The sequence below is a fragment of the Sceloporus occidentalis genome, unplaced genomic scaffold, assembly GCF_023333645.1.
Source record: "Sceloporus occidentalis isolate IW3139 unplaced genomic scaffold, rSceOcc1.0.p SCAF_4, whole genome shotgun sequence".
NCBI classification, from domain to species: Eukaryota; Metazoa; Chordata; class Lepidosauria; order Squamata; family Phrynosomatidae; genus Sceloporus; species Sceloporus occidentalis.
Window position 1 is genome coordinate 90,652,746 of NW_028316984.1, and position 14,684 is coordinate 90,667,429.

The 14,684-nt window shown below is 44.7% G+C and overlaps 1 protein-coding gene and 1 non-coding gene across 4 annotated transcripts in view; one reads left to right on the plus strand and one right to left on the minus strand.

Annotated features, from left to right (window-relative positions):
* Window positions 1-1,277: 1,277 nt before the first annotated feature.
* On the minus strand, window positions 1,278-1,350 carry TRNAA-AGC (transfer RNA alanine (anticodon AGC)). Its single transcript has one exon. It is a non-coding gene; the product is annotated as a tRNA-Ala (tRNA).
* A 523-nt stretch (window positions 1,351-1,873) lies between these two features.
* LOC149314324 (uncharacterized) overlaps window positions 1,874-14,684 on the plus strand; it is a 105,019-nt gene continuing 92,208 nt past the window's right edge. The window contains exon 1 of one of the 3 annotated variants that reach the window (XM_089520856.1): window positions 1,874-1,961. The gene's annotated coding sequence lies outside the window, so the exon portion shown is untranslated. The remainder of the gene's footprint in view (window positions 1,962-14,684) is intronic. The other 2 variants (XM_089520855.1, XM_089520857.1) reach the window with 2 other exon arrangements.

A 14,684-nucleotide genomic window follows, 5' to 3' on the forward strand; every position in this document is an offset into this window, starting at 1 on the left:
GCAACAACAACAACAATAATTTGCCATCAGAGAGTGAGTGCTCCTGGTATGCCTGGCTTGCTGAGGTCAACTGTGTTGTTTATCTGTTCAAATAGTACACATATTTCCTACAAAGTGTGCTGCAGTCAGGGCGAACGGACATCTTCCTTTTCCAGGACATGTCCTATATTTCCGCCTTCTGTTCAGGAGGAATTCCTAAATGTCCTCCCTTTTGACCATGGCTAGGAAGCCCATTAACTAACACCATGATTGTTGTTCTCCTTTGAGAAATGTGTCCACCTGACAAATAGTGGGATAGGCTGGATCCTTCTAAACTTCTTTTTTTCCTAAGAACAGCAGCAGATAGGACTCGCACCTATTTCTCAGAGGCAAAAAGGACAGCCAATGTGGTGTTAGGCAATGGTCGGCTTGAGGACACAATGCAAATGTTGAAAGTGTCCCCCCTCCCCCTCAATTTCATCCCAATGGACAAATGAAAGGAATAATTTAAATGTAGATTCAGTCAAGGGTTTGTTGTTAGTAAAGTACAATTTTAAGCAATTGTCTTGCTCAGAGATCAACAGCTACATCCACAGCAGAGAAATAATCCAGCTGGACACCATTTTAATTTGCGATGGCTCCATGCTATGGAATTCTGGGATTTGTAGCAAAATTCTGGTGCAAACAACAATCCCAGAATTCCATAGCGTGGAGCCACGGCAGTTTAGAAAGTGGTGTCAAACTGGATTATTTCTCCAACGCAGATGCAGCCTAAAGAAATATTTATTACGCTTCCCCAGTAGAGAGTGCTGTGCTCCATCTGTGGCTTTGGAGGACCACAAACATGGCCATTGGCTGATATGAAGTAATTATTAAGGGAAGTAAAATGACATTTAAGATTGATGTGTGTTTAACATTTTCGGAATCAGTGAGTGTTACCAGACTGGAGACAGTTGAGGTGAAATCATAGTTTTGTCCATATGGAATTATGTGAGAAGCCCAAACTGAACTAAATGTGTCTCTTTATCAATTTTCTTTCGTCTGAGGCGGATTCACACAAGAAATAGCAAGCAAGGGCCCACTGGTGTTTTGTAATCTGGATTCTGAGGAGAATAAAAGAAGCATTAACAAGGCAATTTCAGGTTTCCAAAATGGGGGGAAATGGAAGAGAGAGCAATAAAAAGAGCATTAAAAAAAACACCAATAGTGATCTCCTTTCCCTACGGAGAGTTATGTCCGGATATCTATTTTATTTTATTGGAAGCCATCACAGTTTGTTAGAGCAAAAAGTGTCACTTTGGAGAATGCGGGCATCGATCCCGCTACCTCTCGCATGCTAAGCGAGCGCTCTACCATTTGAGCTAATTCCCCTCGTTGCAGTTTGGCCTTCTCTGAACTCTTACAAAACAGTGTCGCGCCTGAGGCACATTCAGCAACAGCTTCCTCATAGTTTTCCAACCCAAGGGAGCGCTTTTTCTCTGTGTTTCTCCAACGGCTCATAATAAAAACAAAAGGAGTGTGTGTGTGTGTGTGTGTGTATATATGTATGTATGTATCTATGTCTGTGTTATATCGGGTTTGGGTCAGTGTTCTCCTGTCACTCAAAACGGAAAGAGACTCCCCGCATTCTCTCTCACTGCGCATGCGCGGTACCGTTCCAGCCCGAGAGCGCGCGCTCGGGGGCGGGGCGAGGAGGCTAGTTAGGGAAGCAAGATATAGAGCGAGGGAAGGAAGAAGGGCGGTCGTTGATTGGTCTTTGCGTTGGTGATGCTTCTTGGCCTCGCGGGAGCGAGCACGCGCGGAGTGAGGGAGGGGGAGCGATTTAAGAGGCGGTCTGCCTCCTCCTCGGGCGCGAGCGCGGCACGCTCTGGCAGCGGTATGCTAATGAGGAGGAGGAGGAGGAGGATGACTGACGAGGAGGAAGGCGTCCCAAGCGGTGCGGCTCGCGCCCTTCTTCTTCTTCTCCTTCTCAACGTTCTAAGGTAAATAAAACCTGAGGGAAGGGAAGAAAGAGGGAGAGACGGCGTGGCTCGGGAGGGAGGGAGGGAGGGAGGCTGTTTCTCGTCGCCGCCGCCGCCGCCGCCGCTTTTACCACCCAAAGCGGAGATGAGGGAAGGAAGGATGGAGGACTAATAAATAAAGGATAGGAGATAATGGATAGATAGATAGATAGATAGAGGAGAGTGTAATGCAGAAGCACCGGGGCTTGCGTTTTAATCCTTGCCGAGGGAGGTTGGAGGGGGGCAGAGGGGGAGCCAGGGAGGACCAGGGCGGCACAATGGAGGACGTGGCCCCAGAACAGCTGCCGGGGCTCCCAGGGATGCGCATCCATGCTCCGAAGGGAGGAGGGTGCTCCCTCGACTGGGGAGGGAAATCAATCCCTGCTGCTTGGAGCTTCTCCGGAGGGAGGGCGTGCTCAGAGAACAGCTGGATGCGCCCCTGTGGATGAAAACCCTTCTCAAATAGTCAGAAGGGAGGAGGGGTGGCCAGACAAAAGCCCCCCCCCCCAAGACTGGAGATGGGAATCCGTGCTCCGAGGGGAGGAGGCTGTTCCCAGATAAAGCGGAGAAGAAAGACGCCCCGCCTGGAGATGGTTCCCGAGGGAGGAGAGGGCCAGGTGAAGCCCAGACCCTCCTCTGGATGAGTCAGAAGGGAGCAGATGGCCAAGGAAAAGCCAAAAAGCAAGGGCCCACTCTTCGGGTGGAAGTGCCGGCTTCTGAGTCCCCCTCAAAACAAAGGAGGAGGCATTTGGGAATCCTTGATGGGAACTGGGAGGCTGGCATGGAGGACGGGTCCGGGAAAAGGAGGACAAGCCAGAGGGAGAGAGGAGAGACGGAGGCGGTCACTCCCTGAGGAGATATTTTCTTGGGGGGGGGGGTGAGAGTGGTATTTGCACCCTCTGAAGGGGGAGCGCTGTGCACTTCTTGCCTGCTGTTGTTGTTGTTGTTGTTGTTGTTTCCCACTTACTCTGCCCAGGGTCTTCTTGGCAAGGCTTGCTCAGAGGGGATTTGGCCATTGCCTTCCCTTGAGGCTGAGAGAGAGTGACTGGCTCAAGGTCACCCAGTGCGGCTCGAACCAAGTCCTAGTCCAGCGCTCAGCCCACTGCGCCACGCTCTGCTTAGCCATGTCTAGTGTGACTGAGGGACTCCGGTCCACACAGCAATTCTGCTCTTTCGGTGTTGTTATCCACCCTGGAGTCCACCTCCACCCATGGCGGCCCTGTGGATGAGGAGACCCCCTGCCCTCCGCTGCTCTGCTCAGTCCTGCAGACTCATACTCAAGAGGGTGAGGTCACAGGCATTCATGGCCACCATCCATAGCTTTTGTGGGGTTTTCAGGCTCTGTGGCCATGTTCTACAACAGTTTTTTCCTGACGTTTCCCCAGCATCTGTGGCATCTGCCATCTTCAGAGAAGAGATACCCAACTCCTTTCCAGGCAAGCATTCTCTGAAGATGCCAAAGCCACAGATGCTGAGAAACGTCAGGAAGAAACTCTTCTAGAACATAGCCACAGAGCCCCAAAACCCCCACAAAAACCCCATACTGATGGCCTCTTAACACATGATTCCTCAGTTCCTGCAAACTCATACCAATGACCTCCTTAACAGACTTCCTCTCTTTCTACTTGCCTCCACCTTCCCTAGCATTACTATTTTTTCCAATGAATTGTGCCTTCTCATGATGTGTATGAAGTAGTTTATGTGTTTTATATGATGTTTTAGGTACATCCTGACAATGACCGGGGTTGTGTTGTGTTCTTCTCGCCTATTGTTGTTGTCGTTGTGTGCCTTCAAGTCATTTGTGATTTACGGTGTCTTAAGGCAAACCTTTGCTGGGGTTTTCTTGGCAAGATTTGTTCAGAGGGTGTTTGGCCATTGCCTTCCCCTGAGGCTGAGAGAATGTGACAGTCCCAAGGTCACCCCGTGGGGCCTCCATGGCTGAGTGGGATTCGAACCTTGGCCTCCAGCGTCATAGTCCAGCACTCAAACATAGTCCAGCACTGTGCCATGCCTTACTTAGCAATATCTGGTCTGACTGAGATGAGGGTATACACAGCTGGAGAGACTCCAGTCAACCCAGCAGTCCTACTTAGTTTGTGTATTTTAGTGTTTTGGGCCCATCCAGAGGACTACAAGAGAGAGCATGCCTGGAGGCTGGATAGAGTATGATATGTGCCTCTCACAGAATAAACTGTCGCAGGGTTTTAAAAAGGCAGGTTATCACATCCTAATGTACTAACGTTGAGAAGAGGCCTTAATTTGAATCAGGTTTTTGGAAGGAAGAGAATGGAGTTTGATTTTGTTTGTTTAAAAAAAAAACATCCAAGAGATAATTTAGTGACAGCTCTGCCATTCTGGAAGAAATTCACAGTTCTGTGCAAACCATGCTGTCTCCGCCATAGATGTATTAACTTTGCTGTTGTTTCCTAAAATGCAGGGGCCTGTAAAGAGCAATGGGTAATTCAGACCTCTTGCTCGACAAAAAGGGCTTGGTCCAGGTGTTTGTCAGAGTGCCAGAAAAGTCTGTGTGAGAATGAATGCATACATTCATACAGTGGAAACTTTAAAACAGCTCATCGTCTGTTCTCATGCTTTGTGGGATTTTTTACTCCTGCCTCTGACTAATACCAGACTCTGGCTTTCATTTTTTTGCATGGCAATTATCTATCCTTTGTAGCTGGAGTGACATAAAAGTTGCCTAGAAAAGCTCAGCAAAAATAATGGGATCTGTGCATTGTTAACTGTTTTAACCCTGGGGAAATGCTACACTATGCTTTAAAACAATTCAAATTATATAAATTGATTTGGTGAATAGAAGTTACATTTAAGAGAACATTTATTTTGTGTAAGTCCCATTTATTTTATGGTGTCTCTCCATATGTTGACAGGTAACTTAGATCATAGAGTTGGATTGGGCTTTATGGGCTATCCAGTCAAAGCACCCCCAGCAAGTAGCTGTCCAGCCTCTTTTTCATGATGTCCAGATAAATAGACTCTAGGAAATTGTTTTCATTGCTAACTGCTCTCACTGTCAAGAATCATAGAGTCAGAAGAGACCTCAAGACCCACTCAGTCCAAACCCAATCTGCCATGCAGGAACTCACAATCAACCCCCCTTGACTGCTGGCCATTCAGTCTTTGTTTAAAGATCTCCAAGGAAGGAGACTCCACTATACTCCGAGGGAGTGTATTCCACTGTCAAACAGCCCCGCGGAGCAAATCTTGCGGCGCGATTATGATGCCGCAGTGCGCCAATGGCACACTCGCGGCATCACAATGGCGCCATCATGTCAAAATGGCAGCGTCCATCTGTACAGGGCACTGCCACTTTGACGCCCTCGTCACGTGCAAGGTGTGAGGGGCGTCTGGAAGCGATGCCCCTCGCATGTGACGAGGGTGCACTATAGCGCCGTCTGTATAGCACCAAAATCTACCCTCCTGTAACCTAAAACTGCTGGCCATGGTCCTACCGTTTGGGCCAGCAGAGCACAAATCCTCCCCCCCCCCCCTTTGACAGCCCTTGTGGTATTTAAAGAGTGCAATCAGGTAATCCCTTGGTCTTTTCTCCACTATGTTGAATATGCCCAGCTCCTTCAACATTTCCTCATAAGTTTTGAAGTCCCATAGACAGAAATTGGTTTCATGTGTACTTCTTTCAGATGCAATAGGCAATATTTTATGATAATAGAATATTAATGAATTGGTGAGGGAAGAACCATCCATATTTGAAGTCTTACAAATGCCAAATGAAATCCACAGAAAGTTGGATATGTCTAACACTGCATTAGGAAAGCTGGTGTGGTATAAGGGTTTGAGCATTGGATTATGACTCTGGAGACTAGGGTTTGAATTCCTGCTCAGTCATAAAAGCCCATTGGGTGATCTTTGGCAAGTCATACTCTCTCAATCTCAGATAAAGGCAAAAAGCAAATCCCTCTTAATAAATTTTACCAAGAAAAGCCCATGATATTTGCCTAGGGTCACTATAAACTGGAAACATCTTAAGGTACACAACAACAACAGCAGCAGCACTGCATCATAGCGGGGCAAATGTATTGAATGCTGTCTGTCAAATAATTTATTTTGGTAGCTGTGTGATACAAAAGGTGAAATTAACTAACTTGCATCAATTTTACACAGGCTGAGGCAACATTTGAAGTCTTTACGTGTAAATTTTGCATTCAACATACCTCTTTGCTTATGTGTTCATTAGATCTGTCCATCAGATTCATAAAAGCATTGTTCTGCAGGTGTTCAAACATCTACCCTGACGTAATTACTTTCAGACAACTGTACAGTTAAATCACCCACCTCTAGTTTCTGTAGACAATATGACAGATACTTTTACTTCATATTACTGTCAGCTTCCCCACCATTTCACACGGCTGTGTGAGAGTAATGTACTCCTTACTTTGTATTTTGTAATGACTTTAGCTTGTGTATGGTGTTTCAAAACATTAAAATAAAATTTACATCAATAATTTGGTGTCTTCCAGTCTTTAGCTAAGGACTGTTTACTTGGTGATCCATAACATAAGAAGCTACCTACCAGCTGTGTAGGTTAGTTCTGCTTTTTTCTCCCGGGGTGAAGATGGAGAGAGTTTATCAAGAAAGTGATAAAGGCCACATGCAGATGGGCCTGAAAGAGTGGCGCATGGCCGTGCCAGCACCAGTTGTACCAGGATTGTGGCAACCACACATGCCCAGCCCCGAGTTGCTGCTATGGTTCTCAACTTGGCCACCAACAAGGAGCAGCTTTTTGCTGCTCCTTTTTGTGCTGGCTCTTCCGGATTGGGGCGGACTCAGAGCAGCTTCTGGCCGCATTTGAGGCATGCATTGTGTAAACACCACACCCCCAACACAGCCTGAAGCGGACACTTTTGGCCTGTCTATTTCTAGGTCACAGTATATGGATAGCTGCTTTCAGTCAGCTTGGAGGGTTTTATGTTATGCAGGGCTGCAACAGTTGACATGTGCTATGAAGTTTGGGATTTGAGACCTACTTTACAATGCAGCTGATATTTCTCATCTGGATTTTTCAGTCTTTCCATGCTGTTTTCATCAATGTGCTCATTGTTACTCATTGTGATCTAGCCCAGGGGTAGGCAACCTGCGGCCCGGGGGCCGGATGCGGCCCGGCGAGGCCTTGGGACCGGCCCCAGCCCGGTCCTGCTGCCGACTGCCACCGGGGCTTTTGGCGTCTCGTGCGAGGGGCATGGTGGGGCAATTGTCTATAGAAGCCTCAGAAACATGCATTTATCTTAACATTTTTTAAAAAATCAGCAATTTTTTTCGAGTGTCCTCCATTTTTTATTTTAAATAGTGTCCTCCATTTGAAAATTTTGTCCTACATTTGTCCTGGTTTATTTATTTATTTATTTTTAAAAAAATTATTTAATTATTATTATTATTTTGGCTTTGGCCCCCCAGTTGTCTGAGGAACAGCAACCTGGTCCCCGGCTCAAAAGGGTTGCCTACCCCTGATCTAGCCTTTCAGATAACTCAATAACCAGCTACTGCCTACCAGTACATACCTGCCTATTTCAAGGTGATTTGCAGAGAAGGGCCTACAGCCTATTGATGAGAACAAATTGTTACTCATTGAGGGTGACTAATGCAAGTTTGTTATATTCCCAGAGGAAAATTTTCAAAAATACGTGGGTGGAGGCATTTCAAAAGTTTGATCCCACAAGAAGAACATTAATGTAAACAAGACATATATAATTTTATTAAAAAATAAAAAAATATTTTATCCTTTGAAAGTTAACCATGAGAAATGTTTTAGTTGGTGCTTGAAAAGGTGGTAGTTACTCACACCAGGCAGCCATTGTTCTGTCTTTATGCTTTTTCTTACCTTGCCTTTTGCTAATTACTGATCCTCTGGGAGTCCTGGATTTAATCCTCTTCTGTGCTGTTGATGCATTCCTCCCTGCTAAAGTATTCTTGTTCAATTTGCTCTTGAAAAAACTGTGTTGGCTTCATTTTTTCAGTTCCTTTGCAATCTTCTTAATTACTTTTATCTTCTTACCTTATCTGTATGGAAGATCTTATAGATTTAACCACGGACCCTTTTCTTCTCATGCATCAGAAAATTCTGCACATCATTATTTCTTACATGTTTACTGATGATATGATCCATGGGTGCTATTTCTCTGTCATAGACTTCACATTTAGAAAATTAGCTTTGTAGTGAAGGAACACTTTGGCATCATTCACACTATGGAAATAAACCGGTATGGAACCGGTTTATTTCCATGAAGTTCACACTTGCCTCGACTGCACTCGATGCAGTTTGTGGAGAGGTGACCTAAAAGCCCGCTTAAACTGGTGCATTTGGCACCAAACCCCTTCACGGTTCTTTTTTTAAGAACTGCAACAATATGCAACTTCTGTAGTCTGACCACGCTACTGAAGCAATTTAGATCACACTGCATTGTTCCTGGAAATGGAGGTGCCTTCTTTTAAATCGACACGGTGGCAAATGTGAACAGCAACAGGGTTAAAATGGCACAGAGAGATTCAGTCACAGTAAATGTAGTGGGAACACTGAACCGATTCTGAATCGGTATGGAGATGAGAATCTCTCTGTTCAAAAAAGTAAGTGTGAGTTCAAACAAGTAAGTAGAGTTCTAAAGAGTCAGGAATACTTTGGATGTTTTTTGCTCAGATTAAGATGCTCTAAGGTTATTACTATTCAATCTCTCAGTTTTCTGTTTCTGCTGAAGTCAAAATGGGTTGTCCATATAATTTTAAGTGATGAAATAGAAATGTGTAGAGAGAATTAACTTAATTCTTTGAGAGAATTAACTTAATTCCTTAGGTGTACAACATGGAGCACTCACTGCCTTTGGCCCTCCAGTTTTCCTCTGGATGACTAGTTCCATAAATTATGTTATATGCTAGATGTGTAGAGAAATCTAGTTTTAAAAATATTTAATGGCTTAGTATGTGCTTACATTTCTGTCAGTCTGTTGGTGGAATGGACACTGCTGGTGATACAAGGTCTCCCTTTCTAAATGTTGGCAGTTACCTTCAGTCTCCTTTGTTTCTCCCTCTGGTTGTGTATATGTATCTATATTTTCTCTATGTAAATATTTAACGTCAATGTGTATTGTTCTACAACAAAGTCCTTATGCTGAATGATAGTAAAAATTATACTAATTGGCTAACATTTGCATTTTATTGAAGAATTAAGTATTTTTTTCCCTATAGGCTGGCATACCTATTTCTGAGATTAAGTGACTGCAACAGAGGCATCACAGTTTACTTATACTTTTCAATGCTATACATGTATGGATTATATGCATGTACCTTTCAGTGCTATACTTACATGGATTCTTTATCCATGGATTCAACTATATATGGTTTGGAAATATTCAAAAAGATTATAACTTCCAAAAAGCAAACATTGATTTTGCCCTTTTATACAGTCTGCCCTCCATATCCACAGATTCTTTATCAAGCCATGATTTGAAAATATTAAAAAATATATAACTTCCAAAAAGCAAACCTTGATTTTGCCATTTTTTTATAGGGGGCACAATTTTACTGTATATACTGTATTGTATTTAATGGGACTTCAGCATCCACGGATTTTGGAATCCATGGTGGTCCTGAAACCAAACCCTAGCGGATAACAAGGGCTCGCTGTATGAGAGACACTTGCGCCATTATTTTTAATGGGACTTGAGCAGCCACAGATTTTTGTATCCATGGAGTGTGTCTTGGAATCAAATACCAAGGACCTACTGTATTTTGCTGAATTCTTTTTAATCTCTTGAGGATATCAGATGCTTTTAAAAAAAACAACAACACAATTTAGCAGTACCATTTTAAGAATTTACTCAGATGCCACAGACCCTGGATGCTTGTATGCTATTTCGGTTGCTCCAAAAGAAGGTATTGCCTGGATTATTTTCTTTCGTTCCAATGGATCACTGTAATTATCTTTGTGTTTTCAAGTATCCAGTATGGCTAATCTTCGTAGGTGAAATGTTTGCATGCTTTTTGTGCCAAAAGATCTCACAGACACCCCTTATGCTATTTTTAGGCATTCTGTATTTTTCTTCAGGATTAATATGGCAATGATTTTCAGTGTGCTGTAGCTCTCTGAGAGTGCTTCATTTTGCTGCTGTTTATCAAGCTTAAAGTACTACTATAAGCGTAGGGATTCTGTAAAAATGTATATTGTACCTTTAACCACAGTATCTATGGTAGCTCATGTCAATCTCCTTCAGGTTAACTTCTTGTTGTAAACAGAGTTACATGCAATTTAAGAAATTATTGGTAGGAAAGGGGAGTGTTAATAATGTTGGCAACAGATGTTTGTTATTACTGAAGTTCCAGCTGTATACAACTGAAGGAACCAGCTGATCATAGGGAGAATTTTTAGGTAGAAATCTTTGTGAAAACAACCTGAATTCATTTCTGTAGTTGAACTTGTGATGCTGTGGAAAGTGGCTCCAACATGACTATACTGTAGATTGTTTTCATTTATAGCTCATTTCATGGTGAGGTTGTTCCATATCCAGTAATAATGGTGTGGTAGAAAAAGTGAAAAGTTCATGTCTGAATTGACTTTAGAATTGTTAGTAAATGGTCTGATATTTTATAGACAGATGAGACTACTGTGCTTGCTGATATTTCTGAACCAAGTATTTTTTATGATGAGGAAAACAAGCAGACGTTTTGATATCATAAAAGTATAGGTGAACTACTAATTTTATCGTGAGTATGTTTAGAGATGAGATGCTTGCTTGGAAAAATTTATAGCTCAATATGCATAGTTTTGCTCATACACAAGCAAGAAGATGGAGTATCCTGAATAAGATCCCACCTCTGGGTTTCTTTCATACATACCTATAATGACAAAAAGTTTTCCTGGCCTACTGAAAATATCTCACGTTTGAAGCGAATGAATAAAACTCCTAAAATAATAAAATAGAACAGAAAAATCAGAGATACCACAGAGGCCATTGAGAGGTTATTGATGAAATGTCTGAAATGTAGTTAGCACTGCTGAACAGAAATATATTTTATTCTGCAGCTGTTCTTATCAGCTCTGTTTAGGCAGTGGCTCAGGCTTCCCTAGTAATGAGCAAAAACACTTACCACTGGCTTGACCCACAGTTTTAGAACCATCTGACATTTTGTTGCAGTTCAGTAAACTGTTTGGAAACTTCATTGGATCCAAAACGTGGTAATGGATTGCTGTCTAGGAAGCATGTGATTCCCTTGTTGAAAAAGCTATAGGTTTGTTTCTGGGCACAATTCAAAGTGCATATTATGAGCTATAAAGCACTTATGCGGCAGGAGCCCTGGTGGCGCAGTGGTTAAATGCCTGTACTGCAGCCACTCACTCAAAACCATAAGGTTGCGAGTTCAGTACCAGCAAAAGGGCTCAAACTTGACTCAGGTTTGCATCCGTCTGAGGTCGCTAAAATGAATACCCAGATTGTTGGGGGGGATTAGTTTACAGTTGTAAACCGCTTAGACACTGCTAGTTCGGTACGAAGTGGTATATAAATGAAGCTGCTCTGCTTGTTTTTTATATCCAGACTATCTGAAAGACCAAACCTTCAAGAATTCTTTAAGATCTTCAGGGAAAGGCTTTCTCTTGATCCTGCCACCTTCTTAGGTCAGTATTGTACTACTTTGCTATAGTACTTATTCCACTTTAACTGCTATGGCTGCCTCCTGTGCAATTCTGGGCTTTGCAGTTTAGTCAGGCCTAAAAATGCTCTGGCGGAGATTCTAAATTCTGAATGTCCCTCCTGAAACTGCAAATCCCAGGATTCCACAGGAGGCAGCCATAGCAGTTAAAGTGGAGTTATAATTCTATAACAGTGTAGCAATCACAATTACATTTCTATACCGCTTATCAGTGAACTAAGCTCTCCCTATGTAGTTTACAATGTGTAAGCTAATTGCCCCCAACAAGCTGGGAACTCATTTTAGTGACCTACAGAAGGATGCAAGGCTGAGTAGATCTTGTAATCCCTGGGATCAAACTCGCAACCTTGTGGCTGCAGTACAGGCACTTAACCACTGCGCCACCAGGGCTCTCCTGATTGGGGACCAAGTACAGTGTGATAATGACCCAAAACACATGGGCCATAAAGAGCAGCTTCTAGATGCTTTGGGGGTGGGGTGCAGAGAACACATGCCTCTGGATTAGCCAGAAGCCACTCTGGGGCTGCCTAAGGTGGCCTGAAGCTGCTGGAAAAAGGAGTGTGGAAAAAGCATTCCTTGCCGGCAGCCCATTTGGGACCATGGCTGTGACCCACTTTCAGAGCGGGCTGTGTGGTCACCATGGTCCCTGGCCAATTGGGGGCTGATTGAGGCTGGAGCTGCCAGAGGCCACTCCAACCAGCTGGTCTGCTTTGTCCACAGGCTATCTTGTTAAGGACACAAGAGAGAGCCTTCTCAGGGGCTGCTCCCACCTTCAGGAACTCCCCTCTTTGGGAGGCTAGGCTGACCCCCTCTCTGCTTTCCTTTCACCAGTAGGCAAACATGTTTTTGCTTCATCAGGCTTTTAATATATAACTGCACCAGGGAGTCTTTTTCATTGAGGTGTGTCTGCCTTGGTCCCCAAGGGACAAAGGAGGCATATAAATAATAATTTTAAAAATGTTCAAATTGTTCTGAAATGATTTTTAGTATGCTAGGGATATAAAGAATACTTGCATACTTTCTTCTCCATGATGATAAAGGATGGCAGTATGGCAGTATATCAAGACACACAGAAAAGATAGTCATGAGATTTTTCATAGGCGGGTTACAGACCGCCCATTTGGGGCGGGCTGTACCCGCCCCTTTCCCCGGTGTATCGGGGCCTCAGCTGCCAGAACGGCAGCCGCTGAGGCCCCGATCCGCCGCTTTTCAGGCTGCGGGGAAGCGGCAAAAGGCCCCTTCCCCGCAGCCTTGAAAGGGGTGTCCTTGGGGCTTCAAGCCCCAAGGACACCCCGCGGCGGTGGGGAGGAGGAGAAAGGGGCCGCTTGGCCCCTTTCTCCCTTGCTTCGCTGGGCGCAGCCGTCTGAAGGCTGCGCCCAGTGACGCAAAGCGGCACCGCAAACCAGGAAGGAGCTCCGAAACGGAGCTCCTTCCTGGTCCGCGCAAAGGGCACACTAAGCGCCCTGGTGTGGACCAACAATGTCACGTCCACGCCGCCCCGTATAGAGGCAGCGCGGTCGTGACATCATCATGGCGGCCCCCATGTGGAAGGGGAGCCGCCATTTTGTACGGACTCAGTCCATACTAGGGTTAGGGGGCTGCGGAAACACCGCACCTTCCTAACCCTAGTACGGACTGACTCCGTACTTTAATGGCGGTCTGTAACCCGCCATAGTGTGGGAGGCAGTGAGGGAAAAGAACAGTTTATGCAAGAAATTGTTTTTCAGCAGAAAACTCTTTCATTATTGCAGGTTACAGACCGCCCATTTGGGGTGGTCTGCACCCGCCCCTTTCCCCGGTGTATCGGGGCCTCAGCTGCCAGACTGGCAGCCGCTGAGGCCCCGATCCGCCACTTTCCGGGCTGCGGGGAAGCCGCAAAAGGCCGCTTCCCCGCAGCCTGGAAAGGGGTGTCCTTGGGGCTTCAAGCCCCCAAGGACCCCCCGCAGTGGTGGGGAGGAGGAGAAAGGGGCCGCTTGGCCCCTTTCTCCTTTGTGCCGCTGGTGCCTGCTCCGCGCTAAGGGTGCACTAAGCGCCCTGGTGCAGAGCGACGATGTCACGTCCGCGCCGCTCCGTATAGAGGTGGCGCTGTCATGACGTCGTCATGGCGGTGGCCGTGTGGAATGACCGCTGCCATTTTGTGCGCACAGAGCGCGCACTAGGGTTAGGGGGGTGCGGAAGCACTGCCCCTTCCTAACCCTAGTACGTGCTCCGCACGTACCATATGGCCCGTCTGTAATGGGCCATAGAAAGTACTGCTATCTGCCCAAAAACCTTTTGTGTGGAACAATTTTTTAAAGTGCTCCAAATAGAAATGTGCAAAAACACTTAGAACCCTGCCCACAGAGGAGAATACTTTTGAAACTCTTCACTTTTGCATATGAGCATGAAATAAGCCAAAAATGGCATTCTTACTGCACACTAGAGAGTAAAATGGATTGAGATAGGTTATCTTTTGCAATTATAGGTACTTATGGACTTTGAAAAATATATTTGTGTTTCTTTTGCTGCTACCCAGTTTTTACAGCTTGGACTGAGTCCACCCAGAGAAATAGGGAATGTTAAAGACATGGGTGTAGTGGCAAGATTGACACTGTTCCAACAGACATCAGCATGAAGTGCTAAATCTAATCAACACAAAAGTGCCTGCTAATTCTACTAGGGAGAGCATAGTCTGAGCGATATGAGACTAATTATGGGGTGAAATTAATGCTTGGATTCAAACTGAGATTACTTGTCTGCTTATGCTTTGAGAGCTATGTAAGAATAACTGAGAGCTCTAGTCTGCAAATGAAATTTACATAATTCTATTTGGCTTGCAAATGTCAACATGAGAAAATGCTACGGAAAATGCTATTTTAAGAGCATATTAAGAGCTTACAATTCTTGGAACACGCAGTTTTTGCCTTAACAATGTAATAGTGGAGTTTATGGATTCCAAGCAGTAAGGAAATGACATATATATTATATATACACTAATGTCTAGCAGATATTTAAAGAAAAATGGCTTAAATATGAACTAGGGGGGTGTCTGCT